Source organism: Nomascus leucogenys, chromosome 20 (assembly GCF_006542625.1).
Source record: "Nomascus leucogenys isolate Asia chromosome 20, Asia_NLE_v1, whole genome shotgun sequence".
Lineage (NCBI taxonomy): Eukaryota > Metazoa > Chordata > Mammalia > Primates > Hylobatidae > Nomascus > Nomascus leucogenys.
In genome coordinates this window covers 75,039,529-75,058,457 of record NC_044400.1, presented here as the reverse complement: position 1 = coordinate 75,058,457, position 18,929 = coordinate 75,039,529, and the positions used below count along the sequence as shown (strand labels likewise).

Below are 18,929 nucleotides of genomic sequence, written 5' to 3'. Positions count from 1 at the left end.
CCCAAGTTTACAAATAAGCTCTCACTGTGCCACTGAAAGAAGAGAATCCCGCTCACAATGCAGTTCTGATCACGAGAAGGAGGAAAAACCAAGTCCTCCATGACACGTCCTTGACATGTTTATTTCCCAAGAAGGTACAAGGAGACGGCCAAGGGCAAAATAAGACACACTCAGACCTGAAAAGACTTCACATGATGGGCAGAGGCTCTGTTGGCTTCAGGTGGGGCCCATGGGAAAGTACCCTCAGGATCCTGGGGCATCAGAATCAGCAGGGCCTGGGGACAGCCTCCCCATCCCTCCCCCCACTGCCCACTGGGAAGCAGGGCTTCCCTCTGCTGCTCTCCCAAAACTCACTCCCTACTCGTTCCCTACTCGCTCCATGGTAACAGAGACTTTTGCAAGTTCTAGGATCCCATGAGGGGAGAGCAGCAGGGCCCCAGGGCCCAGAGAGAGTAGCGATGTGGCCTGCCGGGGGCACACGGCCAGCAGCTGGTCCAATCCTCATCTCCATCTAAGGGGTGCCTTAGATTTGATTCCCTTTTCTGTACCTAATAACAATTTTTATTCACAAAACTCCTCTGGTTCCGCCAGCCGGCATAGTCCTTCCATCGCCCTTTGAGGAACTGGCAAGGCCAATGTCGGCTTTCCAGTTTCAGGAGGAGCTCTCACTAAAAGGCTGGGAGGGGTAGGCTAGTGCTGCCGGCGGGGCCGGGAGGGCCCGGGACAGGGGAGTGGGGATGACTTCGCATGGGTGTGGGGTTTCATCTAGGGTGATGCAAATACCCTGGAATGAGGGAAGGCTGATGGTGGCCCGACTCCGTGAAGATACTAAAACCCACTGAGTTGTATACTTTAAAAGGATGAATTTTATGGTATGTGTGTCATAGCTTGATTAAAAAGAAAGACCAGGAAGAAAAAACCCCAACATACATAGAAGTGGAATTTCCACTAGGCCTGTGTGTGGTGGTGTTGACTTTATTTTCTCTCAGGGTTTGGCTGCCGTCTCAGTAAGGGTAAAAACACAGTCTAAGAAAACATGAGGGAACCAACCCCATGAAGCTCCTACCATGTGCCAGGGGTGGTGTGAGTCCTTCCCACAGCTGTCTCCTTCCACCTCACAGCTGCCAGCCCCACACACAGCCAGCACTCTGGCTGCATGTTAAAGGTGTGGCGGGCGATTCCTGTGCTAAGGCCTCCCAGCCAGGAGCCACACAGGTGGAAATCAAGCCCAATCTTTTCCCACAGTATCATCACAGAGGGGGCACTTCCCGGGGTGGTGTTTTTGGAGCTGCCACTGGGTGGAAGGGCACCCCCAGCATAGGAACAGCATGTACAACCACACAGAGGCATGATCCGTCCAGGCTCACTGGGGAACACCTGTAGTGGAAATGCAAGGTCAGGGGATGCCGGAGATGTGGGAGCTGAGGCTGGAGCCTTGAGCAGAGGTGAGGTCATGGGTAGCTTTGCTGCCTTTCCATGGCTCTTGGACTTGGCTTGAGAACAACGGGAGCCTTTGAGGGGTCTATGCACTAGCTGAGATGGACACTCTCTATTTCCTTGAATCTACAATTCAGTGTTTTTGGAATCTTATAGTCAGTGGGTATGTTTAACATTGCATGACTTATTCCTGAAAGGCTGTTATCAACTTTATGGCATAGCCTTTGATCCCTGGTGTCTTAAATACAAGGACATGTGGACTCTTTCTTAAGGGGGGTCGCATGGGTGACTATGGTCTTATTTCTACCTCTGGAGGAAAGGTGGATTCTTTAAACCTCAGGTGGGCAGCCCCCGGATTGGGATGCCAACATTTCTGAACCAGGGAAGGACAATGGCAGTGGCCACTCTGTACACATCCCTGGGGTGAACAGTGGAAAAGGTGAGGGTCAGGAGTGTCCAGAGTGGAGCTCAGATAAGAGTTTACTCCAGAGGGACTGAGCTTAGCCAGCAGTGGAGTCTGTGAACCAGGCTTTTTCCAGCAGGTGTTCAGAGATTTCCTGGAGATATTAGCTGGCTGCAGAAGAGGTGTTGTAGTTAGGAGAGATTATTCCTCTCACCTTCTACCAAGAAAAGTGAGATTGGGTGTGTGGGTAGGTGTGTGTTGAATGAAGTGTTTCCACCCATATTATACATGTGGCCCACCCAAATAATAAAAATAGCTAGGATGACCTGCACACACGTCACCTCAATGAGTAAGTCTGCCTCCCCTGCTCACTCATTCCTGCCATGGGGCCACAGTAAAGGCTCTGCTATGCCCTGTGCTTTATGGAAGAATTTCTGACAATGAACATGCACATCTTCTCTCCCAATGACAGTGGTAAAGATGTAATCGCCATCAGCAACCCTTACTGAGTAGGGGCTTGCAGCCTGGGTCAGGGCAACCTAGTGAGTGGCTACGGGCACAGCTCTCTTGCAGGCCGTCTGGATTTGAATTGTGCCTCTACCCCACTCACTGTGCTGTAGGCAAGTTATCGAAATGCCTATGCCTCAGCGTTCTCATCTGTAAAATGGGGACAGTGACAACACGTATTCCTAGGGAGGACTGCTGTTGGGAGGATTTAGTCCGTGAACGGATGTCGGGAGTGCTGAGCATAGGCCTGCACACACTGTAGGTGTTCAACAGGAAAGAGTGGCTTTTATGACCAAGCACGCTGGATAGTTCAGCTCTTCTCATCCTCACAACAGCTCGCAGACAGAGAGCCTGTAATTATCTCCACTATACAGAAATATTAACTGCAGCACAGAGGGGTTCAATGGCTCATTGAGGCCACAACTCGGTCATAGAGGCATGACTGGCCACCAAGTCTGGGATCCCAGAGTCTGAATTCAAATCCAGGAGGCCTGATAAAACATACCTAGTGACCAGGGAGGAGCCACAAGGCCACTAGATTCAGGGAAAGGGCCAGGAGAGCTTGGTCTGAACTTCTTCCCCCTGACCCAGGCCTAAGACCCTCAGTGGTCTCGATGGAACTCCTGGGCACTTGGTCCCAACACAGAGCTGAGGCCTCAGCATTTTACATTAGATGTGCATGGCCTGAAGGCAGAGACCTGCTAGCACACAGTAGCGGTTCAATACATGCCTATTGAAGGAGCAAATCAGCGTGGGAAAGGGCTTTCCTAAACACTGGTCCCTTTCACAAACAGCCCTTGCCATTTTCAGACAGTGGCCTCTGAGTGTCTTTTTTAGGGGCTGTTCAAAAAGGAAGGCATGTTTTAAAAAACCGCATATTACTCGCCTACCACAAGACCATGAGGTGCCACCAAATGACAACTTCAAAGATGAGTCTTTGTGGTGTTGGTCCAGCCTGCTGGGTTTGGTAAAGCCCTAGAGCGTCCATCTAGGAGAACACGGGCAGTCTTTGCACCTGCTATTTCACTCAGGAGGAAAGAAAAGGATAGTCTTGTCGGCCAAGGTGATTTTTAACTCCCAATCAGGTCAGGTGAATGGGCTTTGCAATAACTGTATTATCTTGATCTTTAATCTGCAAGGTTTCCATGTTTTAAATAGACTTCTAGGTCATATTTCCCCCAAGCTATAGACTACTTTAGTCCATAAATAATATTGTCCTGGACTATGATGAATCAGCAAAAAATGTTTAAGCAGAGTTGAAATCATTACTCTTACCCCAAGTCAAGTTCTTATAAAGGATGTTCCAATATGCTCATGGCCCCCAGACAAGGGAGCACGGCGAGGGGGTTGATGCTGGCTGGGCCACTTATGCCACTGACAGCAAAAGGGCTCCAGAGGTGGCCACTGCTCCATGCTGCTGGATTGGAAAGGGGAAGAGCAAGCCCTATCGTACACAGCTATTTGGGGGATTAAATGAAATGCTCTTCTTTATATTTCTTCATATTTAGGCTCTTATTCTAATAATGGCTGACATTGATCAAGTGGGTTTCACGTGCCCAGCTCCCTGCTAGTGTGTTACAAATGTAACCTTGTGTTACATAAGAACAGTCCAGAATGTCATCTAAACACAACCTTGATCTTTGTCTCCTTATTCCTCTAAAATTTAACCCCTGGGGCTTTGTTTCCCTGCCCCATTCTAGGGGCTCATGTCTTTTCTGCTTAAACTGAGCAGGGTCCTATCCTAGAATCACAATTTCAATTTAGACATCAGAATGGCCAGTACAAAATAATAATCAAAATCAACCAATTGAATGGATTGACTGACACATCTTCCATCTCCCATACCCCTTCCTCCAAGCCTGCTTTAGGCTAGAAGCCTGCAGTGGAAAGAGCTGGGGTGGGAGGTAGATGGTTGACTTCTCTATTTCTCTTCTCCTTCCTACCCCCCTTTCCCCAGGCTTGCTAGCCAGTGTCTGACCCCTCTAGGGACCAAGTGTGTGAGGCTGTACGTTGGGACTCTGGGGCCAATAGATGTGTAAAACTGATACTGTTTCCTCATGAGCACTTTCTGAGGGTTCTGGAGTGTCCCAACCTTGGGACCACCCACTCATCCCTGCAGTTGTCCTAGCCTGTAGGTTTGCAGGTGCTCTTTCTCTGTCTCTGCTGCAAGGTGTACATCTCTTTCTGCCTCTCCGCTGCAGCTCAAGGGATCCAGGGTCAAGGCTGCTCTGTGTATTTGTGAAAGGTGCACCCAGCACTCAGCTCCCTGATAATGGGGTGAGCTGCGGCTAAATCCAGCCCACTCTGACCCCCAACCTAGGTGGCCATGAGGTTAGTGTATTAATATTAATCATGTTTTATGTGTTCTGTATTTTATTTTGCTCTCATATTGTATGATCTTTCTGATTTCAGAGAGACCGACCTTTCCTGAGCAGTTATTAATAGCAGCTCCCTAGCTATTAATAATTCCTAGAGCTAGTAAACAACCTGCCTGAGAGCACGCCTTTCCTATGCAAACCCACCAATCCAAAGTCTATACTCCAATCACTTCCTTTATCAAACTCTCACACTCTGAGCCAACATTTCCCCTCCCACAGGCCACTCCAGAGCCAGGTATCAGACAACTAGGGAACAGCCCTGTAGCCCAGAGCCAGGCAACATGATCTCAAGCCTGCCTCCCCTGCTCACTCATTCCTGCCATGGGGCCACAATAAAGGCTCTGGTGCAGGGTGTCCCGTCCCTCCTTCTGCCTCCTGACTGACCCAGTGCTTCCCTGCGTGGCCCTGCATGGTGTGGTATGTCCCCTCCTCTAGGGAACTGTGAGTAATAAATTCTTCTTTCAAATACGGTTGCCTCCATGTCCATCACCTCACCATACAGGATTAATACAAATTCTGGGTACATTTTAGAACAGCTGGTTGCCCCTCCCACTCAGGCATGTATGTTCTTGCTGTAGGTGGCCACTTACTTCTTTCTAAACACCACCCCTGCAACCCCTTGCCTTCCATGATGCACTCTCCCTGGTTCTCCTCCAGCTTCTCGGGATACTTATCCAGGGTTTTGAGGCAAGCCTTCCTCTCATTCATCTCGCATACATCCCCCGGGCAGTGATTCTTGAACTGGGCTGCCCATTGGAATCACTTGGAGAGTTTTTACAAACTACGGATACTCATTCCCTACTCTCAGAGATTTGGGGTTAATTGGTCTGGGGGTGCAGCTTAGGTGCTGGGGTTGTTCAAGCTTTCCAGGTGACTCTAATGTAGAGCTATTTGACGGCCACTGTCCTAGGGCTTCCCCCACACCTGTGTCACCTGCAGTGGATGGTGGTACATGGCCCAGAACTGACAGGCTTGTCTTATAGCTGCTGGGAGCATTGCTGGCTGTGGACCACAGCTGGGCCTGTCCTCTGGAATTGCCCTTGAAGGATGTTTTCTCCACCAAGGCTACCCAGCCCTCCCCAAGAACAAACTGCATCCAATGGCTGACTGATGTGGGGGCATAAAGATCTGTTCCCCCACCTCCAAATTATCCCACTCTGATGGGTCATCCCAGTTCCAGAGCTCCCTGTGGGCTCAACTGAGACCTCTGTTGTGCTAAGAGTTGCTCACCTTTTCCCTCTGCTGAATCCTGGTCCATCTCTTCCCCTGCAGGCATTGATTTGAGCTCATTCTCCAATCAGCTTCCTGCCCACATCTCCATCTCAGGGTCTCTTTTCTGGGGAACTCAACCTGAGACATATCTATGGGCCCATGATTCCAAATCTTCATGTCCACCCACACATCTGACAAAAATTATTTACTTGGCCAAACATTAGTCAGCCCAATGAAACTTCTCCTAGGCCCATCTGTGTACTTCCCTGTAAAATCCAGCTTTAGCAAAGGACGCTGGTAGGCCATTTTAGCAAGAACCCCTTTCTGCAGGACATCTATCTACTCATCCTTTACATTATAGCATTCCCTCCCGTGGATGACTTCTCTATCTGGTACCAATTTCCATTAAAGCACTTGTTACTGTGCATAGCAATGTGCTTTTTATGGGTGTGTTTCCCTATAGAAGGAGCTCCTGAAGGGCCACCTGTTGCCTTGTTCCTTTATGTATCTGCCCAGTGCCAGGTACAAGGCAGGTGTTTAATAAATGCCTGTTTACTGAATGCATGTTGGGGAGGATGAATGACAGCACAGGTAAGAGATGCTCCAGCTAGAGATAGAAATCCCTGAAACAATAGACACTCCTGCTCTTAAAATACGTTTTATAAAAATGCTAAAACTGTCCTATATGTTGTCCTAGTAGAGGGCTGATGTTTTATAGTATTATAAATAATATTTTCCCACAAGGTATTATTATAATTTCCAGTTCATAGAAGAGAAAATGGAGACCTGTAAAGGTCAGGTAACTCACGCCAAGGCACATGAGAAATTAGGGGGTCCAGCAGAATAAGAGCCTGGCTCTTCTGATCCCTGCATGGGGCTCTTTCCTTGACATTATTCCTCAGATCTGCAGTTCTTGGAGCAAAGCAATGCCATGTTGCCACCTTCCCTTCCCTTGTGGTGGCAGCTGCTAGCTGAATAGGGAATTTATATGCAGATTCTGGATCAGGCTGAACCTGTCACACTCCTCTATGGCAGGTCCTATACAGAACTCATCAGTGATCACTCAAGCTCAACTCCAATAGCTCATGCTATTACAAAAACATCAAGATCGTGAAGCCTGCACTTACATTCAGTAGGGTTGCTTTGTTTTATCTTTGAATGCTTCCTGCTTGTTTAGGAGTGGGGCCTCACAGGGAAATAGCGACAGTCAGCAAATGTTCATGGAGCTTCTTTGACCTTACTGTCCCTCCCAACAACCGCCCCCTGGGAAGGACTCAGCTGGCCACAGCTTTACTGAATCCCGGGGTGGGGAGCATGTGGCTGGTCATGTTTGCCTTACCAACCTTACCTATTGGGCATGAGGGTCAATGTCACCCTGTCCACACCTGACCCCACAGAGTACAAGCCAGCTAGTAAGATGGCTCAATTCATTATAGCAAATATGTTGTTCTAGAATTGCTATTTTTGGTGCGCATTCATGCTCTTATTCTATTTCAACACTAACAATAACAGGTACCTCAAGAACATGGGCTTTTGTGATTACCCTCTCATTTTTCTCTGTTGGAAATAATAATGAGATGAACTTCCAAGGCTACAACACTCACCACACAAAAAGTGGTTTTGAAACAGAGTTTGGGTGGCAGGCCTTTAGCCCCATGCCCTTTATCCACTTCTTGATGGGAACCAGAAGATGGGGTTCATTCTCACAATCAGTGGAACCACAGTCATTCCAGGCTTGGACATACAAGATAGAGCAGCAAAACAGGAGGCCAAAAACATGAAAATAAATCTCAGTGCCCCACAGAGGCTCCAATTGCCTCTCTCAGAGCCCTCAGTCACTGGCAGTGAATCTTTTCCCAGAATAGGCATCTCCCATTCTTTGGAGGAGAATCCAAACCTCCAAAGAGAAAAGGCATTCACACACTGACTTGTGGGGCCTCCCAATACAAATCCCGCTCACGCTCTCATCACTCTTGAGTCAAGCCTTGTCCCTCACCCACAGCTTTTGCTCACCTTCTTTTTAAATATGAATGGGAGAACCACACTTTTGAAAAAGTGTCTAACACAAAGGAGAAAGGCAAAAAGAAACCAACAGAAAGATAAAGCAATCTGGAGCAAAGAGACAAAAATGTAGCAGCAGAACAAATGCAGGGGACAATATACCCTATCAGTAATACCCTCTAAAATATAGTTGTAAATATTATACCTAAAAAACAAGAACAGGACTCTATGTAAAAGGAACGGGGGCAGGGGGAAAGCCCTTAGAAATTAAAAATATGACAAAATAATAAAAACACAGTTGATGAGTTGGAAGATGGATTTGAGAAAATGTTCCATAAAGAACAAAATGATAAAGAGATGAAGGAAAGGACAGAAAATACTAAAATCAAACTTAGAAGAGCAGCCTATTATCTGACTGCAAGGAGTTTCAGAGAAAGGAGCTAGAATAGAAAAATGGAAGGTTAGGAGAAAATTATCAAAGAAGTAACATAATGATCTAGAATGAAAGGAAATGAGTATTGAGAATTTTGCACAACTAAAGAGAAAGATTCTCACCTATGGAAGTAATTATACAATTTCAAAAGAAGGGATAAATAAGAAGATTCTAAAAGTTAACATAGAAACAACAGTTCACATATAAGTGATCAAAAATAAGAAAGGCATCAGATTTCTCATCAGCAATGTCAGATGCTACAGGACACTGAAGCAATTCCTTCAAAATTCTGAGGAAAGTTATATTCATACAAGAGTTCTATATCTAGCCTAACTATCTATTGGGTATAAGTATAGAATAAAGACATTTTTAGACATGGAAGGTCTCAAAAGCTTTGTCTTCATTGCATGTTTTCTTCTTAGGAAAGTACTGCAGGAAATGATTTAGCAAAACAAGAAAATAAACCAAGAAAAAAAGGATGAGTTCATGTCCTTTGCAGGGACATGGATGAAGCTGGAAACCATTTTTCTCAGCAAACTAACACAGGAACAGGAACCCAAACACTGCATGTCCTCACTCATAAGTGGGAGTTGAACAATGAGAACACCTGGACACAGGGAAGGGAACATCACACACTGGGGCCTGTTGGAGGTGAGGCCTAGGGGAGAAATAACATTAGGAGAAATACCTAATGTAGATCACGGGTTGATGGGCGCAATAAACCACCATGGCACGTGTATACCTATGTAACAAACCTGCATGTTCTGCACATGTATCCCAGAACTTAAAGTATAATAGTAATTAAAAAAACAAACAAACAAAAAAAAACAAGAAGAGGAGGACACAGGGTCCAGGAACCAGTGGTTTCTACCCAGAGAAAGGCAAAAATCCCAGAAGGACTGTTCTGCACCAGGACCTATCCAGAAAAGACCCATTTAGATGAAAGCAACAGGCTAGAGGGCTGAGGTACAAAAATAAAGTGATAGAACATCTGTGATATACTTAAGAATTTTGTAAATTTATTTCCAGGTGTTTAATGTTGGAGAATTTGAAAAAATTAATTGTAGGTACTTAGAAAACTAAGCAAATAAGAAAATAAAAACGATGGAATTAATAACTCCAGGAAAAACAAAAGGTTGTATGAGAAAGGAAAGTAATTGGTACATAGTCATACCAATATAAATGTTAACCAGTGAACTAATAAAAAATTGTACTATATGTGTATTGGTAGGTTAGAGAAGGGGAAGGGAGGGATGGTGCTGGAAGAATGCTAAGGCAGGTGGATCACCTGAGGTTAGGAGTTGGAGATCAGCCTGGCCAATGTGGTTCGAGATCAGCCTGGCCAATCTCTACTACAAAAAAAAAAAAAAAAAAAAAATATTAGCCAGGTGTGGTGGCAGGAGCATGTAATCCCAGCTACTCTGATGGCTAAGGCAGGAGAATCGCCTGAACCTGGGAGGCAGAGGTTTCAGCGAGCTGAGACTGTGCCACTGCACTGCACTCTAGCCTCGGAGATACGCGAAACTCTGTCTCACACACACACACACAAAAGAATACTAAGGCCTCAATCATCAGGTTGATGTCTCAATCTTAGACATCAATGGATAATGTCTAAAGAAAATGAATTTAGAAGTTCTATCATCAATTATTTTAAAATATGGTGGAATTATCAAATAAAATAACAGGTAAAAGAGTTGTAAGAGATTGCCTCTGGAGAGCAGACAGGGAGCTTGAGGGGGTGAGACAATGGACCTCTGTTTGTCACCATAAGCCTTTTAGTAGTATGGAATTTTTTAAATCATTTGCATGCATTGTTTTGACTAAAATAATTTAAAATTTAAGACAAATATTAAGTTGAAATATGAATACTTTTTTCGTTTGGGGTTCCCTTTCTGGAGTTTCAAGTGCCCCCTTGAGATTTGTTTTTAGTAGTGAATCCCTGGTCTACACTGTCAGGCTCCATTTGCTGTGACTGAGCCGCACAACTGCACTGTAGCCTGGGCCTAAGAAACATGGATGTTCTGGCTTTCAGGGAGGGGCTGAGTCACATTCAGGGTCCAACTTGACAGCTAGATGAATTTGGTGGTAGGCAGGGAGATGATTTATTTCCAAGCATTGTCCCACTTCAACACCACGCCCTTCTGGGCAGGAACCAGGGCTAACTGGGTTATATTCTCCCCCAGTGTTTAAAGCATGGAAAGGAATCATTATCAGTGGGCATTGCTTGGAAAAGCTGCAAGTCAAGGAAGTTATACAGGAGAGGAGCCTTATTGTTCCAAATATTAGAATTTTAAATCTGCCAGAAGCAACATCTGTCTCATCCAGTTATTGAAGTGCAGCATTTGAATTTACATCTCTCTAGGGCCTTGCGCCTACTCAAGTCACTCAGGCTCCACTAAAACTGCACAGACTGGCACTAAAGATGTAAAATAGGCCTTTCTGCCTGGAAAATAAGCTCCCCCTTCACCAGCCCCAGGTATCACCTTCTATACAAGTAAGTTAATACAAAATGCTGCCTAACTCTCCCCATCAAATACCTAAGTTGGTGGACAATATTAATGATGCCTACTCTATGCCAGGCAGTGCCAGGGTAGAAAGAGGAATCTGAACAGGAATGGCCCAGCCTCTTAAGGGTTTACAGTCAAGGTGAAGTCAGAGGGAAGCAAGAAGACACGGCTCCTCCCCATGTACCCCTATCTGATCAAAGGCACCCAGAGCATGTGAAAATTCAACAGAAGAAGGGAAAGCTTTTGTCAGGAGCCAAAGCTCACGTGGCATTCAGCATCTCTTCTCATTTCCATTTTCAGAAGGGCTGTGAAAATGCTATTTCTTTTTTGTTGTTGTTGTTTCAATTAGGCTTTTCTTGAAGGCTGAGTGACATGGATTGAGAGGGGTGATGAGAGAGGTTCCAGGCCCAGGGAGTGGCATGAGGATTATGGGATGATAGTAAGCAGAAGGGAAATGGGGGCAGTTGAATGGCACTAGAGGATAGAATGGGTTAAAATTGGAGACTGAACCCAAATTCAGGAGCCTTCAAGGCTAGACTGAGGGATTAGGGCTGCATTTGATGGACACAGGATCTGTTGTTCGACTGGATGGCTCCCATTTGTAGAAACGGTACGAAGTCCTTTACATATAGTGTCTCGTTTAATCATTGCATTAACTCCATGGAGTATGTATTAATATTATTGTCCTCATTTTACAGAATCAGAAACTAAGCCTCAGAGAAGTGAAGTAACTTGTTCAAGTCATACAGCTAGAAAGCAGCGGAGGTAGAATTCAAACCTTCAACTTTCTAACTTCCAAGTCAGAGCAATTTCCGTCATGCTATGCCCCTTCCCACAGAGAGGCTTGGAGTGACCCAGCCAAAGCACAGTGCTAGAAAGATGTTTGGGCAGCATATAGCCAAGACAATCCCAAGCAAAAACAACAAAGCTGGAGGCTGGCTTCAAACTATAGTACAAGGCTACAGTAACCAAAATAGCATGGTACTGGTACAAAAACAGACATATAGACCAATGAACGGAATACAGAACTCAGAAATAAGACTGAACACCTACAACCATCTGATCTTCAACAAACCTGACAAAAGCAATTGGGAAAGGATTCTCTATTTAATAAATGGTACTGGGAGAACTGGTTAGCCATAGGCAGAAAATGGAAACTGGACCCCTTCCTTACACCTTATACAAAAATTAACTCAAGATGGATTAAATGTAAAACCCAAACCTAAATGTAAAACCTAAAACTATAAAAACCCTAGAAGAAAATCTAGGGAATACCATTTAAGACATAGGCATGGGCAAAGATTTCATGACAAAAACATCAAAAGCAAAAACTGACAAATGGAATCTAATTAAACTAAAGAGCTTCTGCACAGAAACAAACCAAACAAAAAACTATCATCAGAGAAAACAGACAGCCTACAGAATGGAAGAAAATTTTTACAGTCTATCCATCTGACAGAGGTCTAATATCTAGAGTCTACAAGGAACTTAAACAAATTTATAAAAATCAAACAAACAAACAACATCATTAAAAAGTGGGCAAAGGACATCAACAGACACTTCTCGAAAGAAGACATTCCTGTGGTCAAGAAACATAGGAAAAAAAGCTCAACATCACTGATCATTAGAGAAATGCAAATCAAAACCACAGTGAGATACCAATATCATGCCAGTCAGAATGGAGATTATTAAAAAGTCAAGAAACAACAGATGCTGGTGGGGCTGTGGAGAGATACGAATGCTTTTACACTGTTAGTGGGAGTGTAAATTAGTTGAACCATTGTGGAAGACAGTGTGGCAATTCCTCAAAGACCTAGAACCAGAAATACCATTTGACCCAGCAATCCCATTACTGGGTATATACCCAAATGAATATAAATCATTCTATTATAAAGATGCATGCATGTGTATGTTCATTACAACACTATTCACAATAGCAAAGACATGGAATTAACCGAAATGCCTGTCAGTGATAAACTGGATAAAGAAAATGTGGTACATATACACTATGGAGTACTATGCAGCCACAAAAAAGAACAAAATCATATCCTTTGCAAGGACATGGATGGAGCTGGAAGCCATTATCCTCAGCAAACTAACACAGGAACAGAAAACCAAACACTGCATGTTCTCACTTATAAGTGGGAGCTGAAGAATGAGAACGCATGGACACAGCGAGGGGAACAACACACACTGGGGCCTGTCGGGGGACCTGGGCAGGGGGAGGGAGAGTAAACAACCTACTGCATGCTGGGCTTAGTACTTAAGTAATGGGTCAATAGGTGCAGCAAACCACCATGACACGTTTACCCATGTAACAAACCTGCACACCCTGCGCATATACCCCAGAACTTAAAATAAAACTTAAAAAAGGAAGATGTTTGGGCAGGTGTGACTGAAACTGCAGATGTGTGCAGAGGCAAGGAGTGGGTGGGTGTGGCCCCAGCTGATCATCCACCTCATCACTTGTTGTCACCTCTGGCACTCTTATTAAATCACTCTCAGTTTCTAAATGTGCTGAGCTCCCTCTTGTTCTTTTTCTGTTTTTGCACTGGCTATTCCCTGCGCCTGGAATGGTGTTTTTCTTCCCTTCATTTGGCTAATTGTCCTCCAGACCCCAAGGTGGATGCCACCTTCTCCAGAAAGCTTTCCATGGCCCTCTCTCGCTGCATTAGGGCAGCCCCCTAGGGCCCTTCTGCCCTTGGGCTCCCTATTGGCCTATGGGCCACATTTATCTTACAGCCACCACACTCTTCCCTCAAACATGCCTCTAGCAGTGAGCTCCTTGTAGGCAGGGACTCTGCCTGACTCATCTCTAGTGTCTGGTGCATTGTGGATGCTCCAAAAACACTGGCTGAATGAATTGATTGAAATTTTATGGATATAAGAGCCAGACATTATGGATGCTGTGGTCCAGAGGAGAGGAGAGACCTGAATTTAGGGGCAGCCAGTGGGGAGGGAGAGGGGAGATGTGTGGGATACAGATTTGAAAGGAGAATGACAGGGCCAGAAGGGAGAAGAAAGAAGCCAGTCTAGGCAAATCTTGCCCACAGAGGCATTGCTGGGGAAGAGTGGGGATGTCCTTCCCCAGGGATCTGCCCCAGTCATTCCCATGCTTCATACTGGGCTCAGCCCTTCTCTCACTGGTCATCCTCCCCCTTCCTGCCTTGTTCTATTTCACCAGAGTCATCACTACTTAGCTCTCTATATTTATTTGTCTCTGATCTGTGTCCTCCATTAAAATGCAGGGCTAATGAAGGCAGGAATCCTTGTAGGTCTGTTTTGTTCACTGCTCGATAGGGCCTAGGCACTCAATATATGCTTGTTGAATAAATACATCAGGAATAGACAAACTGGTTCAAGTCACAGGCTTGGGCTCATGAAGACACTAGAGGGCGTCCAATCCCAGGCCTGGTTTGGACGCAGTGCCCCTGACTGTCCCAACCTTGCCCCTGCAGTCCAGGGCAGCAGCAAGGGCTTACCTGCCCTATCTAGCAGCTCTTGGTAAGGAGTGAGCCCTGGGCCAGGCTGCTTTAGTTGTAGACAGACAGTGATTATGGGCAAGGGTCTGGGCTCCACTGGCTGAGCCCTGGCTCGGGGACTCCTATGAGTATGTGGCCCTGGGCAAGTTCTCCAACCTCCTGTAAGACCTGGTTTGCTCATCGGCAAAATGGATATAATAGTTATCACGTCCCATGGGATTGCTGTGTGGTGTGGGGACTACATGAGACAATGCTGGTGAAGATTGTAGCACAGGTCCTGACATGTGGCAACCCCTCCAGAAACAGGGGAAGGCCTTTTATGCATTCGCTGAACAGCATCTAGTCCTGTCTCCCAGGTGGTAGGCACACACCATGAGAGGTCATGAGAGGTGAACTGAATATTCAGTCCTCACGGACAGGAAAGAAAGGAGGAAGCTAACAGACATTGGGACCATTATGTGCTAGGCCCTGTGCTGGGGTCTCCCATACCATAGCACATTTCTAATGCCTACCCAGGTTCAATTCATGCTCCAAGATCACTGGCCATAGAGCCCTGAGCAAGGCTTCCCACTGTGAGTCTCCATCTTCTAACCTGTAAAATGGGGATCATAATATAACCTACTCTCTAGGTTGAGGTGGGGATTAAGCAAGACGATGTGGGTAAAGCCCACTGCTTGGCACAAGGTAAATACTTTGCAGATTTTGGTCTTCTTCCTCTTCCCACTTAATATTTCCTTCAACTGTCTGAACAAAGGATCATTATCCCATTCTCCAAAGAGGGGAAATGGAGTTCAGAGAGGCTGAGAGACTCATGCAACACAGTCGGGCAAATCCAAGATCGGGCGATTGAGCTGATTGTCTTGCAAGATGCTCAGCCTCCCAGAGCCTCAGTCTTCTCATATGTAATGTAGCCATGCCCCACCCCAGATGGTGGCGAAGACACAACATAGCACATTCGCAGCACCCATCCCTGCAGCTGAGAAACAGCGAAGCTCAGGATCTCTTTGCAAATGAGAATGGCCACTGCATGGGGAAGTCAACAGGGCTGGGATTGGCAGCCAGAAGGCTATGGACCCAGTCCTCCTCTGTAGCTGTGCCACCCACCTCCAGGGTCACCTCTGTGGGGCTCGGGAAATTCTCCCTCCCAGCTCCCACTCCAGGGCACCTGAACTAGTGGTTTCCCCTGAGGCTATTTTGAAGACTGGACAACAAAGTTGAGACAAGCTTCAAAGACTTTCTTTAGAATTCCAGATGACATGACTTCAAGAACTATTAAGTTTATCTTTGTCTCCCTTCAGCCTTCCTTGTTTGCAGATGGAGATACCAGCTGAGCTGACCCAGGGGCTGAAGTGCACGCATCACCATCACCATTGGCTGTCACATCAGAAGTTCCAGCAGACGGGAGCTTTGGAGCTACTTTTCTCTTATATTTACAAACCCCTTCATATTACTGCTAATGAACTTGAGGCCAGAAAAGGTGACATCCAAAGTCTCAGAACCCTGAATACTCAGTGGCCTGTGTCTTGACCATATATGCATCATAACAGGTAGGCATAGCAGGAGGTCTGTTGGGTTCTCAGAAGCAAGAAGGCTGTATTGGTTTGTTCTCACACTGCTAATAAAGACATACCTGAGACTGGGTAATTTATAAAGGAAAGAGGTTTAACAGACTTCCACAGTTTAACATGGCTGGGGAGATCTCACAATCATGGCCAAAGGCAAAGAAGGAGCAAAGTCACATGTTGCAATGGTGGCAGGCAAGAGAGCATGTACAGGGGAGCTCCCATTTCTAAAACCATCAGATCTCATGAGGCTTATTCACTACCAAGAGAACAGTGTAGGGGAAACTGCTGCCATGATTCAATTATCTCCACCTGGCCCTGCCCTTGACACGTGGGGATTATTGCAATGCAAGGTGAGATTTGGGTAGGGATAAAGCCAAACCATTTCAGGACCATTAAAAAATTCACTAATCAGGGTCTTCTACATAATTTCAAAGTCAAGGGAAATGTGTACCTTCCCTCCACATCGAGGGGGTAGCTCAATGCTACAGACCCTACGGTCAGCTCTATGTTGATACAAAGATGAGAACTTGGACATTGGTCCCGGGGAAAGGTGGACACGTGGATAACCACCTGACTGCTATGTAGAACAAAGCAAGTCTGTGAGAGAGGAGTACTGTTTGTGGGAGGCTGAGATGAGGACAGCTGATTCTAGTGGCTGGCAGGAGAGAGGGCCTCTCGAGAGGCCCCTGTTCGCTGGGTTTTGCAGGATGACAACAAGGAATGTAGAAAAAGGAGGTCGGGAGGAAGAAACAGCAAAGGCAGAGGCTGGGAGGTGGGACCCGCATTGTGGGGTCCTGGAATGGGATGTGGAGCCACAGTGGGATTCTCTACCTTTTGTGTGTACAAGAATCACACCCAGGGAGTCTGATAAACAATGAAGATTCTCGGGGAAACACCTGCTTCAAGATTCAGATCTTGCGGTCTGGAATGGGGCTGAGAAGTCTCATTTAACAAACACGCAACATGCTTGTTAATTCCAATGTGCTGTCCATTGGGCTTAGCTGCTCTGTGAGGTGGAGGGGTGGATGGGTGGAGAAAAAGAGCCTGGAGCCAGGTCATACGGACCTGTCACGTCACCATCCTGGGAGGTCTAAACCCTGCAGAGGGAAATCAGGGAGTCAACAATGAACATCGAGGGGGAGACATTCCAGAATTCTTACAAAAGAGTTGCTGAATGTTTATTAAAGCCAATTTTGGATGCACCTGGGTATACAAAGGAGTTTGAAATTATACATCTCGTGTAGGTTTCATAATCTTGGTTCAACAGGGATTGGCCAGGGCAGGGATGAGAATGTGCATTTCTAACAAGTGCCTTCCCAGCTGGTGCCAATTCCGCTGGTCCTGGGAACACGTTGTGAGTACTCTGGGTGTTATTTAAAGGAGTTCGGGCATTAACCTGTGAGGGACTCTGAAGTGGCAGGAAGAATGCAAAGGTGACAACCTCTAATATTCTTTTCTCCTATTTCCCTTCAAAGGAAATTCATCATGCAACGGCCCTCAACCCATCTGAACATTTTCTCTGGCTACAGAAAATGCCTGGGTCGTGCCCCGAAATGAATCTTCTTTTCAAAGAGAAACGGTAGGATTTACAGGTCAGTGGAGGATAAGGACGATGTTGCTGGGTGGCTGGGGCTTAAAATCACTTTAAAATAGATGAGTACATTTCTTCTAATATTCTTGATAAAAATCAGAAGTTCTTCTCTTCCTGGACTTGAATGAAGTCCAGAGAGTTCTAAGTCAAAAAGTTCACAGAAAACAAGTGCTTTCACACACTTAGGGTCTGGATGAGAAAAATATGAGGCTGCAAAGGACTGTTTTGCTCAAATTCCTATACCAGACTCTAAGCTTTGGGGACAGCCCTCTTGCCTCCCCATCAACAAGTCAGGACGTTGGTCCTACCACAGAGAGATTATGGACTGCAAAACCAGGAAGCTCAAGTCCCACTGCCTCCCTGCTGCAGACATTTGGTGTCATTATCACCCCCCTCCGAGACTGAGCTTTTCATCTGTAAAATAGAAATTTCATAACATCTTTTCTAAGTACTGCCACATGAAATAAATGACGTGATGACTGACATCAATTTGGCACCAGTTCCAGGCACTGTTCCAAGTGCTGAACATGTATTCTCTTTCTTAAGCCTTACAAAATCCCCACGAAAGAGGTCCCATTATTAATGCTATTGTATAGGTAACAAATTAGGCTCAGAGAGGTTAGCAACTTGCCCAAAGTCCCACAGCAAGTGTGTGTGTGAGAGGTGTGGGGAGCTGGGATGCAGATCCAGGCAGTCGGGCACAAGGGCCCAGGTGCCCACTATGCAGCCCTGCAGAGGCTGTTTTGGGCCTTTCCCTTTGAAGCTCATTTCTCTCTGATAGAATCACACATTATCACCCTTTTTTAATCTCATGGGAAATTTTTCTGTATTTTATGGATTAACCATAATTATTATGATATAATAAAAATCATTTTGTAATTTTGGGTCTGTTTTTTACCATTATAAAATGGTAAGTGCTAAGAAAGAGCTGCCATCCCTAAGCAAATATGGAATATTAACAAAAGGTGATCACAAACTGACCACAGAATAAACTATCATATGTTCCCCAAAGAAGAAACTTATGGATGACCTTTCTTTATGCAATAAAACAAAACTGGCAATGAATGACAATAACAAAATCCCATCTACAAAATCCCAAAATCCCAGTTGAAAACATTGTTCTAAATAATTAATCTGCATTCATTTGCGTGCTGTTTATGGTATCCATTTTTACATTTGATTCTTAAAATCATTTCAGTTATTTTTTAAATGGTGTAAATTTATATAGTTGTATGCTAACAAATTTGAAAGTTTCGATGAAATAAGTGACTTTATTGAAAAGACAGAAAATAACATCAACTCAAAAGAAAATAAAAATAGATTTTTAAGAAAGCAATTAAAAGATATTCAAAGCATTTTTTTTCCCCAAAAGACTCCAGAGCGAGATGGTTTTACTAGTGAGGTCTTTTAATA

At 45.3% G+C, this 18,929-nt stretch overlaps 1 protein-coding gene across 1 annotated transcript in view; it reads right to left on the bottom strand.

The window, feature by feature from the left end:
* SLC2A9 (solute carrier family 2 member 9) overlaps nt 1–18,929 on the bottom strand; it is a 197,763-nt gene that overhangs the window by 109,594 nt on the left and 69,240 nt on the right. The gene's annotated exons all lie outside the window — the stretch shown is intronic.